Genomic DNA, 20,656 nt, shown 5'->3' with positions numbered 1-20,656 from the left:
AATTTTTAGCACTTCATACGAGCGTTAAAAATGCTACTTTAAGGCACTAATGCTTTAAAAATTTTATGGCACTGCAGTTCGTATTGACCGTATAGGCAATTTTGATGTAATGTCAAATAAAATATAAAAATGGAATGTCAGTCAAGTTCAAATAAAAGTTTTTGTAGATATTGTCCTGCAATTACGTTTGTAGAAAAAATATTGTATGATATACGTGTTAAAAAGTACATTTTTAAGGCACTCGTGTGAATTGTAGAACTCGCTTCGCTCATCCTGCAAACTTTCACATGCGTGCCTTAAACGTGTACTTTTAACACTTACATATATCATAAATAACTATTATAAAATATAACTGTATATAATATGTTATAATAACACAATATAACTTTAGAAAATAAACACAATATAAGTTATAAATTCCAATATACACAGCAAATATACTAATGTCACTGTCATTGAAAATGATAAACGTCAAAATTCATAGGACACAAGGTATAAAAGTATAATAAAAAATATTCTGACCCATTTTTACAGTTAAAAATACTTTTTATCTACAGTTAAAAACAATTTTTCGAAGTTTTTTTTTGGCTTAGACTTACCGTTATACTGCCAGACACATAAGGAATACAAGTTATCGAGTTATACAAAACAGGTTTAAAACAAAGGTAACAACTAAAAGGTATTAAGTAACACTACTCTTAACAGCTAAAACAACTAACTACCAAAGGTATTAATTAAAAATGTTTATGGGAATTATAATGAAAATTCCACACCTGTAATTTTGAACCAATCAAAATACGTTATTTTGACAGATCACCATGGCAACGGAGGTATTTTATCGGAAATTTTTTGCTCGTGGGGTACCCAACAGCGAATTATAGTGGAAATTTTTTGACGTTTACAATAACAGAACATTTTTGACAGACTGGTTTTTATTTGTTTATATAATTTAGTTTTGATTCATTTTCTATCACTTGTAGTTACTCAAAACTTATGTAAAATTGAAGAATATACTATTTTCTATCTTGAAATGGTATGCCCATGCAACTACAATGAGTAGAAATTACGAATTTGAAAGCCTAAATAATTGCTGACAAAGCTATGGCGCGCTATTAATCTGTTCATGCAGCTTTGGATTTTCAAATGCAAATTTGGTGTGGAATTTTCTTACCGAATACCACGCGAAGTCAAATTAATATCCGGAAATTTTTTTTGATCATGAATATTTTTAGAAAATTTCCCTCGTCTGCGACTCGGGAAATTTTCAAAATATTCATGATCTCAAAAAAATTTCCGGAAATAATTTGACCTCTAGTGGTATTACTAGTGATTATTTCATTCATAGGAGATTCTGACCAATAGAAAGCTACAGAAATCTGAATTAAATCGATAATTCTTGATAATCTCCCGTCGTTAAGTATATTACGTCAGATGCCCTTCGTTGCTACGAAAAAATACATTCAGTGACATTAATGACAATTAATGTTTTAAAAATTATAAAAGTGATGACTTTCAATCGTCAAATATTTATAAAAACTGTGTGTTTAATGGTACTTACATAAATAAATTACAATAACATTTTGGTTTTGAACAGTGTTATTCATGAAATAATCGCAACAAATTGCGAATAAAATATATTATGCTCTGAAATTAATATAGAATTTTTGCTCTCGTGACACTTTGACATAATTTCACTCGCCTTCGACTCGTAAAATTAAAACTGTCACAGTGTCACTCGGGAAAAATTCAATAATTTCAGAACTCTTGTGCAATTACTACTGATAATTTGCTGTCTTTTAAAAAGTTAATTAAAGAGTTGTATACATCTACAGAACCAATTTTTCGAAGTTAATTATTGATATAAATTACAATAATTTTATTGTAGTAAACAAGTTTAAGTAATTTTATTTGCAGTTTATACAGGGTGTCCAGAAACTCTGCCGACAAACGAAGACAGGAGATTTCTCAGATAATTTTAGGACAATTTAACCCAATTCACCTAGTCCGAAAATGCTTCCTAAGGACGCTAGAGCTCTTTGAAGATGGCGTCATGTAATTAGTTTTTCTTAAATACCTCCAGAACGCTTCTATTTAGAAAAATGAAAATTGGTGTACATATTTACTTTCCATAATTGAATCGATTCCATCCATTACGAATTTCAAGTACCGGTCATAGGCGTCCTTTTTGGGTAGGGCAACGGTTATTTTATCGCCTAACTTTTTTGTCTTTAATTTTTAAGCATTTTTGACTGCGAATTATTAAATTGTGAGGTATTCTAGTACTAAAAGGTACTCTTACTTTAAGTCGATAGAATACACCGTTTTCTAGAAAAATCGATTTGAAAATTTTTCGCTCTTTGAATTTCAAAAAAGAAGATTAAAAAAAATTATTTAGAAAGATGAAAACTGGTACATTTATTTATATTCCAGAGATTAATCGATTTCATTAATGGCGAATTTCTAGTTCCGGTCATAGGCGTCCGTTTTGGGTAGGTCAACAGTCATTTTCCATCACATTACATTTCGAACATTTGTACTAATGGTAGTGGCATTTTCTGGCCGCTGATCACAGTTTAAAGAAGAAGAATAAGAAAAAAGAAGATATTAGGCTTCTTGACACGTGACGTGCGCACATCACTGTTTTTTTTTTCTGTGCACGGCTGATCACACGCATGTTCGAAATAATTTTATGAAAATTGTTAAAAAGCGTTTAAAATGCCAAAAAGGTCATCAAAGAGTGATTGTTTATCCCGAAAGCGGCGGAAATATGAAGAGTTGCAACAGAAATTGGTAAAGTTGAGAGAGGAAATGGATGAAAAGGTATTTATGATATTTTTTTTGATTTTCTTATGGTAGTAAAATTAAATTAAGCTTGAATAAATAGAGCTATATTTTTTAATTATTTACAAAGTGACAATTTTAATCAAATTCAAACATGGAGTCTTTTATTTTGTTGTGATCAATATATTTTTCTGTTGCCATAGTGCCTGTTTTTTCGCCATCTTCCTGTTCGAATATAAAACAGGCACTATGTTGCCGGACTGCACTGGTTTTCCTATTAATGTTTATTTCGTAGAAAATGGGTTAACATAAATGACATGCAAAAACGTCACATTTTGCAAAGAAAAATTATATTGTTTGTCTCAATAAGGGTGCCTTAAGGTAGACCAAATAATACAGACTAAATAATTAAGGATATAACAATAAATCAGAGGGTACTTTTAAGTTGCCCAGAAAATCTTTATGATTATTTGACCTGCTTCTATTATTTCTCAGAGGCACTTTATAGTGGCCCAGAAGTATAGAATGGAATATATTTTTATTTAACTAATTTTACACATTTTACTTCGAATTTTACATCACAAGAATAGCAAGTTACTTACACAAAATTTGTGTTTGGCTTGTCTTCAAACAATAATACTAGGGGAGCGGGTATTTTTTAATAGACCAGAAAATCGTTATGATTTATTTGAGATGCTCCTATTTCTCAGAGGTATTTTATAATAGCCCAGAAACTTAAAATAGAATACATAATATTTATTTAAATATTTTTTTGTAAATTTTACCTTGATTTCACTTTTCAAGCGTAGCAAGTTTACTTACACTAAATTTTTGTTTGGTTTTGTCAAAATATTAAAAATAATATTACAGAAACCATTGTGGAGGTGCATAGCCCGTCAATTTCACTAAATAATACAGAAAATGAGATCCAATGCAATTTGGGCATAATTGAAGATTTTGCAACAACCAGCTACCAGCAACCTGCTACAACCAGCAGTACTTATTGAGGAGTCGCAACAGCAGACAGAAGATTTTTTCATTGGAGGGGTACCTACACAAAAAGAATCTATTTCTCTAAATATGATTAACTTTGGGGAAGACCCATTAAAAACTAACCTTAATGCTTCTGAAATGTTGCCAGATGTAGCAAAAAGGCTAAACTATTCTCTTTCCAAAGGCGTAGACAAAAGTATTGTGGGGAAACTTACAGAAAAATTCTTAACTGTTACAAACTGCGAAAGACTTTGGCCACCTCAGTTGAATTCTGAGATTTTATCTACCATAAAAGATAAAAATAAAATTAGGGAAGATAAATACTTGCAAACTATGCAAACAATTTTAGCTGCAAGTATTATGTCCCTTTATAAAGAGGTCGAATTAGGATTAAACGAAAAAAGGAATATCGAAACAATTGCCAATTCCATAAACTTCAATATAGAAGTGTTTTATAAGATGTCCTTGCACAGAAGATTTTTTGCTCAGTTCTTCATTAAATTTAAAATTTAAAAAATTATTAGACGAGCAACCTATAGATAAATATTTATTTGGGAGGAATTTGATTGAAATGTTGAAAGAAAGCAAAGATACAAGATCAGCACCTTTTCAAATCATCTCTATAATGAAGCCCCAAAAAGCCACTTTTTATCCGAAGACCGCGCCACAACGCCAAGCTGTTCTTTCCACTCAACATCCAACAAGAGTTCTTCCAGAATCTAACAACTTCAATCAGCAGAGTTTAAACTTCAATCCAGCCTCGAACAGACCAAGATTTCGACAAAGCCAGTACACAAATCATCCTCAACCAACATCGAGATACAAACAGTCGAGCAGACAACAGCACCAAAACCCAACCAGAACAACCAGCAGGTCATACTAAAGGTAAATAAAAAATCAGCAGGAAATGTGGCTAATTATTTTAAAACCCGGAAAAAGATTACCTCAGACAACACAGTTTTAAGTTGGGTCCAAGGTTTTAATATTTTATTTAAAACAACACCGTCTCAAGAGTGAGCACCAAAAGTTTTTCATAGACCCAAATGAGTCTTATGATTTAGCTATAAAGCAATTACTTGATAAGGGAGCTATTTCTCCTTCTTCACATACAAGAGAGCAATTCCTTTCTTCATATTTTCTAGTGCCCAAAAAGAACGGAAGTCATAGATTTGTTTTAAATTTAAAACAGTTAAATTGCTTTATAGAAGCCCCACATTTTAAGTTGGAAGACTATAAGTCAGTTCTCAAGCTCATTTTCAAGGGTTGTGTTATGGCAAAAGTAGATTTACAAGATGCCTATTTTGCTATTCCTCTTCATGAAAATTAAAAAAAAAAAATATATATATATATATATATATATATATATATTTAAAATTTGAGTACAAAAATATTCTATATCATTTCAACAGCTTACCATTTGGTTTGAATATCTCGCCTTTTATATTTACGAAAACCTTAAAACCAGCCTTAAACAATCTAAGGACAAGAGGCTTTACTTCTGTCATTTTTTTTAGATGACACTTTACTGATTTCAAAATCATATTTAGAATTTAAAGAAAATATTGTTGAAACTTGTTCTATGTTTTCCCGCCTGGGATTTACTATAAATAAAGAAAAAAAGTATACTTTCACCCACACAAATTATAACTTTTCTTGGTTTTACGTTTGATTCTAATAAAATGATATATTTTGCACCTGCTGACAAAAAAGAAATAGTACATTGTTTACCGGGTAGGAAAAGCTTAACATTCCTGGACGACTGTGAAGATTGCTAAGTCGAGGCGCAAGCCGAGACTTAGCAACACAGAGTCCAGGAATGTGGCTTTTCCTACGAGGTAAACATACTATTTTTCCGCAAATCGTTTAAAATTCGACAGATATTGATTGATTTAAAAAAAAACGCGATAATTTTATTCCCAAATAAATGGTGCTTTGAAATTCCTAATAAAATTACTTGGGTTACTATGGAAACGTATTGAGGTTGAATTGTCAAACTTGACGCTTATAAATTTAATTGCTGGTGTTCTCGAAAGTAAAATGATAAGTGATGATGAAATTTCCATTCCTGGGACTCCTCCAGAGCTGGTTGAGGCAGTGAATACTGCTTCATTAGAATTATTGCCAAAGAAATCAAGAGAAAAGTACGAAAATGCATACAGACGTTTTATGGATTATCGCATGAGTAAAAATACGAGTTCTTTCTCAGAAAATGTTGTAATGGCATACTTCCTAGACCTTTGTGTAAAGATGAAATCTTCAACATTATGGGCCAATTATTCAATGCTGAAGTCAACCCTTGCACTTAAACACAATGTAGATATATCTACATACTCAAAACTTTGTTCTTTATTGAAACGGCAAGCTCAAGGTTATAGGGCAAAGAAATCTAAGATTTTAACGAAGGAAGAAATTGAAAAATTTATCCAGGAAGCTTCAGATAAAGAAAATTTAATGATTAAGGTAATTTACAAGGTTTTAATAGCAATGTGTTTTCTATCATTTATGTAGAACACTAACAACTGTACGGAAATATCATTTCCTTACAGTAAGGAAATGACATTTCCTTACAGTAAGGAAGTCCTGACTTTTTCTTCAAGAAATTTTGACAGGAATGTCAAAATTTCCTGGCGATGTGCGGAAAAAATAATTAATAGTATTCAGACCATCAAAAATAAAAGTACATATATGATAAGATCATTTGCAGCTTTAATCGGTCAGTTGGTAGCAGTTTGTCCTTCAGTTAAATATGGAAAATTATACTTAAAAAATTTAGAAAAAGAAAAGTGGCTTGCTCTTTCTAAAACTAATAGTTTTAACAAAAAAATGACCATACCTAAATACTTGTAAAACGATTTCAATTGGTGGTTACATAACATACCAATTAGTGAACAAAATATAAAAGAATCTAATTATGTATGTACTTGAAATATTTTGTGATGCATCTCTTTTAGCATGGGGAGCATGCTGTAATGATAATAAAACTCATGGTTTTTGGAGTTATGAACAGCGAGAACTACATATAAATGTACTTGAGTTATTGGCAGCATATAATGACTTGAAATACTTTTCCAAGGAATATAGGAATTGTAATATTTTGCTAAGAATAGGTAACACAACAGCTGTATCTTGTATTAACAAGATGGGGAGTGTGCAATACTCTAATCTTAACATCATTTGCAGAGAAATTTGGCAATACTGTGAAAATAGAAATTTAAAAATATTTGCATCTTATATCAGTACAAAAGAAAATATTATTGCTGATTCAGAGTCAAGATCTTTGAAAATAGGAACAGAGTATTCTTTAAGTGATAATTGTGTTAATATAATTTTTAAGCAGCTTCATATTCCAGAAATCGATTTGTTTGCCACATATCTTAACAAAAAATGTGCAAGGTATGTATCTTGGAAACCTGACCCCGAATCGGAAAAAGTTGATGCCTTCACTCTAAATTGGCATGGATTAAAATTTTATGCTTTTCCACTCCACCTTTTGCTATTATTCCAAGAGTTTTAGAAAAAATCATATGTGACAAAGCAGTAGGAATTGTGGCAGTAGCAGAATAGCCAAATCAGCCTTGGTAACCAACCTTTAATAAACTGATATCAGGCAAAAATATAATTTTAGGACCTGATAAAAATTTAATTTTGAACCCTTTTAGGCTTCCATATCCGGGACACCAACATCTTACCCTGATTATCGCATGTTTGTCAGGCAATCTTTTTTAAGAAAATGTATTCCAGAGCATTCCATCGCAATTATGATTGCATCTATTACAACAAAAACACTAAATTTATATGATACAGTTTTTCAAGAGATGGTGGAGGTATAGTATAGAAAAAATATGGACCCTTTTGCTTATGAATTATCAAATATTATTAATTTTATTAAATATATCATAGATCAGGATTATACATATAGCTCTACAAACATTCAATAGATATACCAGAAAATCATAAAAACATGTTTAAAAAATTTTACAAAGGTATATATAATCTCAAACCTTCATTGCCCAAATATCAATTTACTTGGGACCTTCAACCAGTATTATTTTATTTAGAAACATTATTTCCTCTCACAGGTCTTTCCTTGAAAGAACTTACTTACAAACTTGTAATGTTTATTGCTCTGGCTACAGCTCACAGGTTGCAAACCCTATCCCTAATAAAAATTTAAAATATTTTCATGGATCAAGATAAAATTGCGATTTTAGTACCAGATAGGATAAAGACTTCTTCGAAAAATAAAAATCAACCTATTTTAAGATTTCTCTATTTTAAAGAAAAACCACAGTTGTGTGTAGCATCGACTTTATGTCACTATTTAGAGATTTCTAAAAACATTCGTCCTCAATCAGAGGACAAGCTGTTTATAACAATAAAAAAACCATATAAAGCAGCATCTACGCAGACTTTGAGTAGATGGCTAAAAGATGTTTTGAAATTATGTAACATAGACACCAATATTTTTAAAGGGTATAGTGTTAGACAAGCATCTACGTCAGCAGGAGCTAGGGCTGGATTAAATATAGAAACTATTAGAGAGACGGCGGGATGGACAGAAAATTCTCAAGTATTTAATATTTTTTATAATAAAACTCTAGCAAAAGATTACGGACTCTTTGCAAAAACTATATTGTCTGTTCAGTCCATGTATGCTTCTGCGTTTGTTTATTGTTTGTTATACGTTTGTAATTATATGTTTATGTTATTATTATTACATAAGAACATTAGTTTTCTTATTATATACAAACATTACTCTTAATTGTTCTAATATATTCTCTCTTTTTTGTAAAGTTCCAATAAAAAAAATGTAAAGTATCGATTTTTGGATTGCAATGTAGTTTTGTTTAATTATCGCACAATATTGCTTAATCTTTCAAGAGCCTACCATTAGTACAAATGTTCGAAATGTAATGTGAAGGACAATTAATTGATTGGTTGACTTACCTGTTAAGGAAGGACAATCATAATTGTCCTATCTTACATTTCGAACATTTGTACGCTCCCTCCCTTTGATTCTTTCGAACCCACCCGTTTTTGTGCGATCAAAATAAAAAAAAAACAGTGATGTGCGCACGTCACGTGTCAAGAAGCCTAATATCTTCTTTTTTCTTATTCTTCTTCTTTAAACTGTGATCAGCGGCCAGAAAATGCCACTACCATTAGTACAAATGTTCGAAATGTAAGATAGGACAATTATGATTGTCCTTCCTTAACAGGTAAGTCAACCAATCAATTAATTTTATAGCATAATTTTATTATCTTTAATTTTTAAGTATTTTTGACACTAGATTATTCAATTATGAGATATTCGAGTACTAAAAGTTACTCTTGCTTTAAGTTGGTAAAATACATCGTTTTTTTTTTATTTTTTTCAACTTTTTTTTTTCAAATTCCCAAAACCAAAAACTTTTAAATCGATTTTTCTAGAAAACGGTGTGTCCTACCTACTTAAAGTAAGAGTACCTTTTAGTACTAGAATACCTCACAATTTAATAATCCAGTATCAAAAATGCTTAAAAGTTAAAGACAAAAAAGTTATGCGATAAAATAACCGTTGCCCTACCCAAAACGGGCGCCTATGACCGGTACTACAAATTCGCAATAGATAGAATCGACTCATTTCTGGAAAGTAAATATGTATACAAATTTTCGTTTTTCTAAATGGAAGCGTTCTGGAGGTATTTAAGAAAAACTAATTACATGGCGCCATCTTCAAAGATCTCTAGCTCCCTTAGGAAGCATTTCGGACTAGGTGAATTGGGTTAAATTGTCTTAAAATTATCTGAGGAATCACCTGTCTTCGTTTGTCGGTAGAGTTTCTGGACACCCTGTATACGACTAACATTGCAGCCCATGAGTAATGACCCGTGAGTAATGAACTATTAGTCATGGGTAAAGTAATGGCTGTTATTATCTATGCAAAAAAGTAAATAATGAGCATGTTATTAAACGGTCAAAGAAAAAATTGTTTATAACTCGAAAACGATCAACTTTGGAAAAAAATTACAAGAGGCACTTTCTTATGAAAGTGATTATGCAAAAAATCTCATGGGAATATTTTTCCGAAACAAACAAAACAAATTTTTCCGAGCGTTTCGCGTTGTGTAAATACATTTAAGAATCGTTAGAAAGTTGTTTATACTTCAATGATAATTAAATACAATATATTTATTTACCGTAGTGTTTATTTTGGCGAATACTGTATTTGATTTTACAACAAATCTAAGGCCGGTTAATTTTGTATTACATAAAATTAAATAGTGGTAGTGACTATATTAAAAATATTAACCTTTAAAGGTATTAGCATCCTCTTTGAAGGAGAACCTTTCGTTTCAAGTCATTTGATTCACTCCAATATCTTCGAGTGTAGCCCTTACATTACCGTTAACTATATTTTTATGAGAGTCTCTGTCTACTTTTCTTATTTTTGTTTCGGAAAGTAAATGACCATTTTGGAGTGTAATTTCCAGGTTCAACTCCGAATTGCACGATAATTTGGTTTTAGGTACTACTTACCCTCCACTTCAAAGTTAAACTTGTGCCGTTTGTTGCTTTTACTTAGAGGGTGACAGTCACCCCTTCTCGGGGGTGAAAAAACGCGCGTTAAAAATAAGTCCGGAAATGGATAAACTGACTAATTCTAGGCAACTTTTGTTCTATAAAGCTTTTTAAATAAGTCAATACTTTTCAAGTTATTTGAGATTGAAAATGTTTATCTTTCGACAAAAAACCACGGTTTAAGACGGTTTTTCTTAAATAACTCAAAAACTAACTACTTTATCGAAAAAAGAAACATTCTTAGCAAATATATAACACAGAAAATAACGAAAAAATTCGCGAAGTCTATGAACCCAGCAAAAGCAAAGTTGTAGCTCATTAAAAATATTTCAACGTAAAATAACCAAAAATGAAGCACTTTCCGAGGAAATCCCCTGAATAAAATCGGCTCAGCTCAAACTTCTATCGCCGATAGTGAAACACCAAAATAAAGATGAAACTTATTTATGAACAACACTCAAACCCAGGAGCTTTATAATTTACTAATCTATGTATTCTTACTATCTTATATGTATGAAAGATAAACTGATAATCGTGATGAGACTACATGTTGACTGTTTGAAGTTAATCGAAGGAATAATTATTAAGGTACGCTTTTCTTGGTAGCAATATGTTTCTGGGTCAACCCCACGCGCTGAATAGAATTACAAAATATTAAACAACAAAGAAATTATATTCGTTCATCAAAATTGACGTGCAATTGTCCAAATTATTCTTTATGATTCGCAATAGTTAACTAAATTAGCAGGCCACACATGTTTTAATACAATAACAAATGGCTTTGATATGATATACAGAGTGATAAATACATTGTTTAATATCGGATATGAAAATTTAATATTTTAGATTAAACAACTCATTAAAACTTTCTTAAAGTACATATTTAAAACAGCATTATTTTTATTTTTTGTAAAAGTTTCTAGCATCAAAATAAAGTAGGTCCCATTTATTTTGTGAAAAAAATCGAAAAATCTAATGAAATTAATCGTTACCGCTTTACAAACAATTTACTTTACTGATCTATTTTTTTGTATGATCTGTGTCACCGATTTAAAGTGCTTATTTTTGAAAGGGTTATAGATGAAAGGACTTACACGAGTCACTAATCACGAGTGTATGCCAACTTTGGATAGCCACATCATACCCAATTTTGTCTTACAGGAAAACAAAATAAAACTAGCATATTTATAGAATCAAAACCTACATCTTTTTACTTATTTTTTGAGAAAAAAGAGTATTTTTCTAAAATTTTTAGAATTTTTTTTTACTCTAAAACCTAATTTTGTTTTAAAATAAGCACTTCGAACCGGTCAAACTTACAGATCGTATAAACAATACACATACATATAAAGTAAATGGTAAATCGAGAACGATTAATTTTATTAAGAGTGCTACATAGGGGGAGATTTTCACGATTTTTTTTATCAAAAAAGGGGCCAACTTTATTTTGAGAGTAACTCATTTAGTTTTGATGCCTAGCGTTTAGTTTTATAAAAAATAAATGAAGCATTTTCCCAAAAATTTTTTCCCAAAAATTGCTTACCTTTTTGGTTATTTCACGTTGATGAAATATTCGATATGAAATTTGACGAATAAGAACGTATTTTCCATAAACTACAACGTTTCTTTTACTGGGTTCATAGACTTCATTAATACATCTTTTTTTTTTTTTGTTTTTTATAAGCTACATTTTGGCTAGGATATTTTTTCAAAAAATATTTACTTTTTAAATATTTGCGAAAAACTGCCTGAAAACGTGTTTTTTTTTGTCGAAAAATAAACATTTTCATTCGCAAATAACTCAAAAATATTGACTTCTTAGGTAAAAAACTCGAATTATATTAGAACGAAAGTTGCTTAGAATTAGTCAATTTATCCATTTCCGGACTTATTTTAAACGCGCGTTTTTTCACCCCCGTGAAGGGGTGACTGTCACCCCCAAGTAAAAGCAACCAATGGTGCAAGTTTAACTTTACAGTGGAGGGTAAGTAGAACATATAACTATATTTTCATGCAATTCGGTGTTGACCCTGAAAATTACACTTCAAAATGCTAGGTACTTCAAAATTTACTGAGCTATTAGCTTAATGGAAATTGTTTCAAAAAATATGCATTTTAAAATACAAGGATAAAAGATTTTATAAACAAATCAAAGTTCCAAAATCATCGACTCTTGTGTTTATGTCCATTTTTCTCTCACGTCATCGCTACGGCTAATAATATCCAAACTGGATAAGGAAGATGAATTATTTCATTGCCAATTGGCAACAATAAATCTAAATAAACATTGAAGCATCTGAAAATAATAAAAACCTCTCGATATTTATGCGTTCCTACCTATGAATGAGGTAATATTATTTTTAATCTGCTAGTACGTAAAAAAGAGTAATTATCATTTTATAGTCTACAAAGAGCAATCAATATATTATACGTTTTAAATTATGCGGAAAAAACATAATAATTAACATACCTGAAAATTCTTTTTATTAAACACTTTTCTTTTAGTTCAATCGTTTAGGTCAAATATTTAGACGTTAATTTGACTGCCTTTTCTTTAATGCAAATGAATGAAAATTTGCAGACATATGCATTCGCGGGAACAATACAAGAATAGACAATAATTTTTTTTGTTTATTGTTTAAATAAAAAAACGATTTTAATGGAAAATGCTTAAATTCTCTTGTATTTTACAATGTAGAAACTTTTACGGATTGTAGCTAATTATATGAACTATAAATAATTTCACGTTTTACGTTAATTGTTTACATTATGCTTCATAAATAAACAATAAAGTTTCAATTTTTGCCGATTCCGACTACTTTTCATGTTTGTACATCATGTTGATAAACATCATAAGCGGCGACGATTTTGAATGCTCATATCTTTGTTTATATAAACATCGGCGCTTATTAGTGTCAAATTTCAATACGATACGAAACAAAACTTCAGCCAAAACTTAGAAAAATCACCGGTAGAGACGTTTCGTGCTACTACCAACATTAGAATTCGTAATTCGCGAGAAATTAACAGGGTCCACACCGTGCAATAGTAAAGTATTAGAAGAGATATAGAGACTGCAAAAACTCAAAATCGTGTAAATAATGATTTTGATTTAAGAAATGTATGAAGAAATTACAGAAAATGTACAATGTATGTATCAAATGTTGAAATAAATGCAAAAAATGTATCTATCAAAGACATCCTTTTTTTAAACATGACGATATATTTTAATGTTTGAAAGTGTAAGACTAAAAAGTAAAAAATAAAAAAATATGAAAAAAAAGTTAAGAAACGCTTTTCTTTAGTTAGAAGTGACTAAAATTAAAAATATTTAAAAAAAAATCAACTAAATAGCAAAAAATAAAAAAAATCAAACTCGCAAATTCGTCGTTTTTACCGTAATTGTACCTACAGTTTATCTGATAGTTCATTTAGCTTAGCCCCGTATACTATCGTTTAATAAAGAAAGAATTCGAATATTTATAGGTACACACCCACCGTTGTTACATTTTCAAATTTAGAAAGCGAGAAACATTTTAAAAAAATATGCACGATAAGATTTGCCGATGATTTATCGTTTGGTTATAATCAAATATTGTTAGATATGTTGTTGTGAGCTTACAAAGTGGTATTATGGATGGATTGATCTATTGAAAAGTATTTAATGGTATAATAGTACATTATATACCGCGGGACTGAAGTAGTACATTTAATCCTGAAGGTAAAGTTTATGGCCCGACCGCAGGGAGGGCCATAATTTACCTGAAGGATTAAATGTACTTCAGTCGCAAGGTATATACGATACTTTTCGTACTTCCGGTATGATTTTATTAATTATTTCAATAATTTCAATCAGTTTTTTCTCTCTTCAACTCATTTAATAAACTGTCTTTAAAATAAGTTACCATAGTAACATTGCGTTGTGACAGTTATAATTTAGAAACATTGTCATTACTAGTGTCATTGTAAAGAAACATTGTTATTGATAATTATTGGTATCATGAGTGAAGAAGGTGTATCTGATATTGATAAAAGAGCAGCCGAAGTAGGTGAAGAATTGTTACCACCGAAATCTAGAAAACTATACGAGCAGCAGTACGATGCTTTTAAAAAGTGGTGCCGCTTAAAAAATGTGAGACAACCTACTGAAAATGCGCTGTTAGTCTACTTCGATGATAAATCAAAAGCGGTTTGTGCCTCAACTCTCTGGGCACATTACTCAATGCTGAAATCGGTTATTAACATTAGAGAAGATATTGATATAAGTAAATTTCCAAAATTATTAGCTTTTTTGAAGAGAAGAAATGAGGGATTTAAGCCAAAGAAGTCAAGAATTCTCACGTCTGAGCAGGTAGATCAGTTCTTACGGGAGGCTCCGGATGATAAATATTTAATGCTTAAGGTAAATTTGGAAATTTGTTTATATTCAGAAATTTTAAGAAATCAATTTTTTTGTAGGTTGCACTTATTTTGGGCGTTGCGGGAGCTTGTCGTGGAAAAGAGTTGGTTGATTTAGAAATCGACGATGTGAGAGATTTGGGCGATTCCTTCCTAATTGCGATTAGAAACACCAAAAATAAAATTGACCGAAATTTTGTGATCAAAAATTCAGAAAACAGTGCCATCAGTTTTGTGGCGATATTTCGGAAATATGTGGCATTGCGAAAGACAGGGACAACTCATTCAAAATTTTTTGTTCAATACATCAACAAAGAATGTACTACGCGAGTAGTAGGAAAAAACATGTTTGGTACAATTCCACGGCAAATAGCAGCTTTCTTGAAATTAGAAAATGCGACGTCTTATACGGGACATTGTTTTAGACGCACATCTGCGTCTTTGTTAGCTGATTCGGGAGCAACAATAGACGTGCTGAAGAGACATGGAGGATGGAAATCCTCCAACGTGGCCGAGGGATATATTGAATCGTCTATTAAAAATAAACAAAAAATTTCAGATAAAATATTTGGTCAAGTCGCCGATTCGTCCACTATAGTTATGCCACAGTCCTCATTCTCGCTTCCTGTTTCCGCAGGATCTTCGAAACAAACACCAGTTCAATATGAAAAGGACCTATCTGTTACTCGTCAGTTACCTGCTGCATTAACCCAGGAAAGACTGGTCAATATGACGAACTGTCACAATATTAATTTGAATATTAACGTTAATTACCATTCTAATTAATTATATTTTTCAATAAAATATCCCTTAAATTCGTTTGTTTGTGATTTAATCGTTCCGGGAGTTTCGTCAATATTTAATCCCGGAGGGATTAAATGTGACACTTTAGTACCTGTCACAAGGGAGTGAAGTTGTCACTTTAGGCCCGGAAGTACGAAAAATATTATTTTTTAGATATATCCAATTGTATTAATTTAAAGGAGTAAAATGAAAGTTATATATTAAAGATGAATATATTAATCTGGAAGAAGATAACATATCTACTCTTTACTCTTTCTAACTGAAATATAATCAGGAAATTCCTTCACAGGAAATTTTCAATTACAATTCTTCTTCTTCTAGTCCCATGACCGTTATCGATCGTTGGTTATCATGTTGGCTACCATATTCGCTATCGTGACTTTATTGACAGCAGCTCTGAATAATTTTGTAGGTAGTCGATTTTCCATACCATTGCCGTAGATTTTTCAGCCATGATGTTCTTCTTCTACCAGGACCACGTTTACCTTGGATTTTTCCCTGAATGGTCAAATGTAAAAGATCATATTTTTCAGGGTGTCTTTTAATGTGACCGAAGTATTCCAGCTTGCGTCTCTTTATTTTATTGACCAGTTGTGTTGTTTGGTTCAGCCGTCTTTGTATTTATCAGCGATTTCCATTGGAAAAGTTAGGCTTTAGGTGGTTTCCCGTTGCCAGAGTGAGTTCTGTTTTTTGTGTATGTTTCTCTTTTTCATTTTCTTTTTTCTGAACCTGTAACAGTCAACTACATTTTGGCATTGGAATTGAATTGCAAAAGGCAAACACTTTTTGGATACAACGAAATTACTTCAGATATACATGGTACCCATCCACTATATGGGTATAACTTGGTTCTTCTGGTTTTTCTCCATGTGCTATCTTCTCTAAGAAGGTCGGGAACAATCATGGTAATTCACACTTTCGATTCCGCTGCTCTAAAGAGATCATCAGAAGTACAATTAAATCAAGCTCTCAACTTGTTTAACCAGGAGATGCGTCTTCTTCCACGACTCCTTCTACCCTGTATTCTTCCTTGTATTATTAACTGCAACAAGTTGTAATGCGGCGTCCCTCATGACATGTCCCAGATATTGCAGTTCTCTAACTTAATTTGTATTTAAAACCCCTCTTTCTTTTCCCATTCTTCTCAACATCTTGACATCCATGACTCTATCCACCCAACTTATTCTTAATATCCTTCTGTAGGCCCATTACTCGAAGGCTTCTAATCTGTCCGATACAGGGTTTCAAACGCCTGAAATGGGTACCATAAAGGAATCCAGACGTAAAATTAGCTAATTGTCTGCAGTACGACTGGATTAGAACTGACTTCTTCCAGGAAAAAAGAGCAAGGAAGCGTTCTAGAATTAGTTATGCATGTGATATTATATCACGGAAGATAAAACTACAGCAATATTTACTGAGGACACAGTGGATTAACATTAGATTATTGCAGTATGCACTCAGTTATTGCAACACATAAAGTTTAGCAAATTCCAAACAATATTCACTATCAGTTGCATTGTTGAGGCTCTATTTGGCTGACTGTAGCCAAACTGAAACGACGCTGTTGTCAGCGTTATAAACGTATAAGCCCATATTTTTTTCTAAACATGAATATAAGAACAAACTTACTTTTTTAACATGTATATTAAAGAATGTAAATAAAGTAGAAAATCATAAAACGCCCTTGATAATTTAGATATAGAACATTTACTAGAATCATTATCAACAATAACACGAGGTAGCACGAAGCTCTTTTCTTGCGCTTTTCTCTGAAGACTTTCGTTGATATCTGCTATCATCTCTGTCTTTATTATCTCTTGAAAAATGTCTGAATATGATCAACTTCCAAACGAACTCTTCACTGAAGAAATACACGATTTTACCATGATATCATGTATTATTATTCTACTACTACTATCGGTTTGCAGCGTTTTCCGACGCCTTCCGACTCCTAACCGCTATTATTCTCTATTTAACCATAGACCTGGAGGGATTTCTCTTTTCTCTAGTTCTTTTTCAATTCCCTCCCTCCAGCTTCTTCTCGGCCTTCCTCTTTTTCTTCTCCCTTGTGGTGTCCATACCAAAATCTGCTTAGGGATCCTGTCATCTGGCATTCTCTGTACATGGCCGTACCATACTAATTGTTTTGTTTTTATGTCATCAGTTATTGTATGTATGACTCCCATCATTTCTCGTGTTTTCTCATTTGGTATCCGATCTCTTCTTGATTTGCCTGCTAGGTCCATTTCTGTTACTAGTAACATTTTCTCCGTTCTTTGTTTCAGTGGCCAAACTTCACTGCCATATTATGTGATACTTTTAAGTATGCTGCTGTAAAGGAACTGTTTGTTCGCTTTAAATATTGTCTGGTCCCACAGAATGCCGTTCATCATGGATATGACTTTTCTAGCCTGTATGTTTGTGTCTTTTATAGCAGCATCGAGTGTTCCATCTTGAGATATCTTCATGCCCAGGTACTTGTATTCATCGCAGTGTTTAATTTCTACCCCATCGTCTAATGTAATAGACTACTTTGTTCCTCCAATACACATGGCTTCAGTTTTCTTAATGTTGACTTCGGGACCCCATTTGTTATATTCTTATATTAGCTTCCGCGTCATGTAACTCAAGTCGTCATGATCTTGAGCAATCAGAATTTGGTCATCAGCTTAACATAAAGTCTATAGTGTTGTGTCGTCATTGAGAGGGATTCTCATGCCATTACATTTTCTTTTTCACAGCTTGAGTGCTTGTTCCAGATAAATTTTAAAAAGGGTAGGCGAAATACAACAACCCTGCTTCAATCCTTTCGTGACCTTAAATCCCTCAGACATCCTTGATCCAGTTTTAATTTTTGCAGTCGTTTTATTATACAGACTTTGTACTGCTTTGATAAGACCATGTTTAATGTTAGTTTGATGTAGGGTTGACCATAGTTTGCTGAGCATATCACAATGTCATAGGCTTTTTGTAAGTCTACGTACACCAGCTGAACTTCTTTATTGACGGCTGTTTTTTTTCTCAATAACTTCGTAATCTCTATAATAGTCATTTTCTATTTTGTTCTTAATAAGTTTCCCACACATCCTACTTATTGTGCTGTTTACCGCAATTCCTCTGTAATTTTCACATTGATCCTTGCTGCCCTTTTTATGGATGGTTGACGTGATAGATCATTTCCATTCTTTTGGTAATTCGGCACCATTTAAGCAGTCTTGGAAGAGTTTCTTAGCTGTTCGTTTGTCTGTACCTGCTTTCACTAATTCTGCAGGGATGTCACCAGGACCAGGGCTTTTCAATTTTTCAGGGATTTGGTTATTTCTTCCATATCTGATTTACTTATTTGTAATGGGGATGAATTTATATGTATACCTATCGTTTTGTCTTCTATGTTAACAAATTCTGGTCTTTGTTCTGTTAGTAATCTTTTGAAATATTCTTCCCATTTTTCGGTTGTTATTGGTGATATAACGTCTTTTTTCCTATTAGTTCTCATATTTTTAATTAAACTCCAACTATCTGTGCTTCTTCTACCTTCTATGTAAGTGTTGATTTTTTGGCAGTTCTTTTCCCATGACTCGTTCTTTTTTTGAGTTATTATTATTATATACGTTATAAATAGATAATTTTTGTGTAGCATTATTACAAAAAAGAATCTTTCGTTTTATAGTATTAGCGTAACAGAATAAATATTACAAGCGAATTATTATCCGCCTGTATTGCAGTGGCGTAGCGTAGTAGGGGCGTCAGGGGCGGCACGCCCCGGGCGGCACTATTTAGGGGCGGCAAAATTTAACAATAAATAATAAAAATATTTTGTAAATATTTGAACCATTTTATATTTTTATCGCAACTACAAATTTGGATCGATTGAAAGAAGCACGGAATTTTTCATTACTTATTTTGTGACGAATTCGGAGAATTCCTTTTCTTTGAATGATATTTTGTAGCGACTGGCAACAACGTCTATACTGACTTGTGGAAATTCCCCGTTTATGAGTAACAATCAGCACAACTTTTTTCGGACTTTAGAACGTTGCATTCTTTTTTTTTTTTTTTTTTTCTCATCGATACATCGTTGGGAAGTTCTGATAGCAGCTACAGGCAAAAGAAGGATTCAATACATACGGTGGAGTTCAAGAGGCGATGCCGTAAATGTGACATGGCATCATTACAACGACATTCTCGTCACTTTGGAAAAACTGACAGAGGCAGGTGAAAGCTTAAACACGAGGACAGATGCAGGTGCTTTACTAGTTTCGACGCAGTCATTTTCCTTTCTTTGTTTTTTGGGCCTGTGGCAACCTGTGCTACATGAAGTGAATGATGCACAAAAATATTTACAAACAAGGGGACTTGACATAAGATTGTATGCTCAGAAAGTAAATGCTTTGCAGATGATATTGACAGAGAAAACAGAGGAATGGGAAAATGGCGCTGTAGGTTATACAAAAAATATGTGTGAAGAACTTCGAATTTCCATAAAACCTCGGAGGCGCATAACGAGAAAGCATATTTTTGATGACGGAACTAGAGGTGATAACTTGTCTTGTGAAAATGAGTTGAGACGAAAGCTGTTTTCTTCATTAGATAGAGTTATTGTAGAAATTCGTGAGCATTTTCAACAGCTACAGAATTGAACGGATAAGTTTTCTTATGGAACGCCGGCTATATTATTAGATCCATACAACAATGAATGTAATCTAGACCTAGACTACGCATCTGACGGAATTGACGAGTAGGGTTTCAAGCTGGAAAAACGTCGACTGCGGACTTTCGTTGCTGCTACAGGCAACGAAATTTATTAATGCAGACTCACTTGAATTATTTAAATTTATTGTTAAATCCAAGCTGGAAGAAACTCTGCCCAATATTTTAATAATGTTCCGAATATTTTTCACAGTTGCTATAAGCAATGCCAGCTGTAAAATGAGTTTTTCAAAATTAAGGTTGATTAAAAATTATTTAAGATCGACAATGAGTAATCTAAGACTAACTAATTTGGCTATTTTGTCTATTGAGCAAGAGGTGGGTGATAAGATAGACATTGACGGTGCAATAAAAGACTTTGCTCTTAAAAAAAGTAGACGTATAAATTTTTAATTGAAGACGGAGG

This window comes from Diabrotica virgifera, chromosome 1, assembly GCF_917563875.1.
Source record: "Diabrotica virgifera virgifera chromosome 1, PGI_DIABVI_V3a".
Lineage (NCBI taxonomy): Eukaryota > Metazoa > Arthropoda > Insecta > Coleoptera > Chrysomelidae > Diabrotica > Diabrotica virgifera.
Note: the sequence above shows the minus strand (reverse complement) of the source record.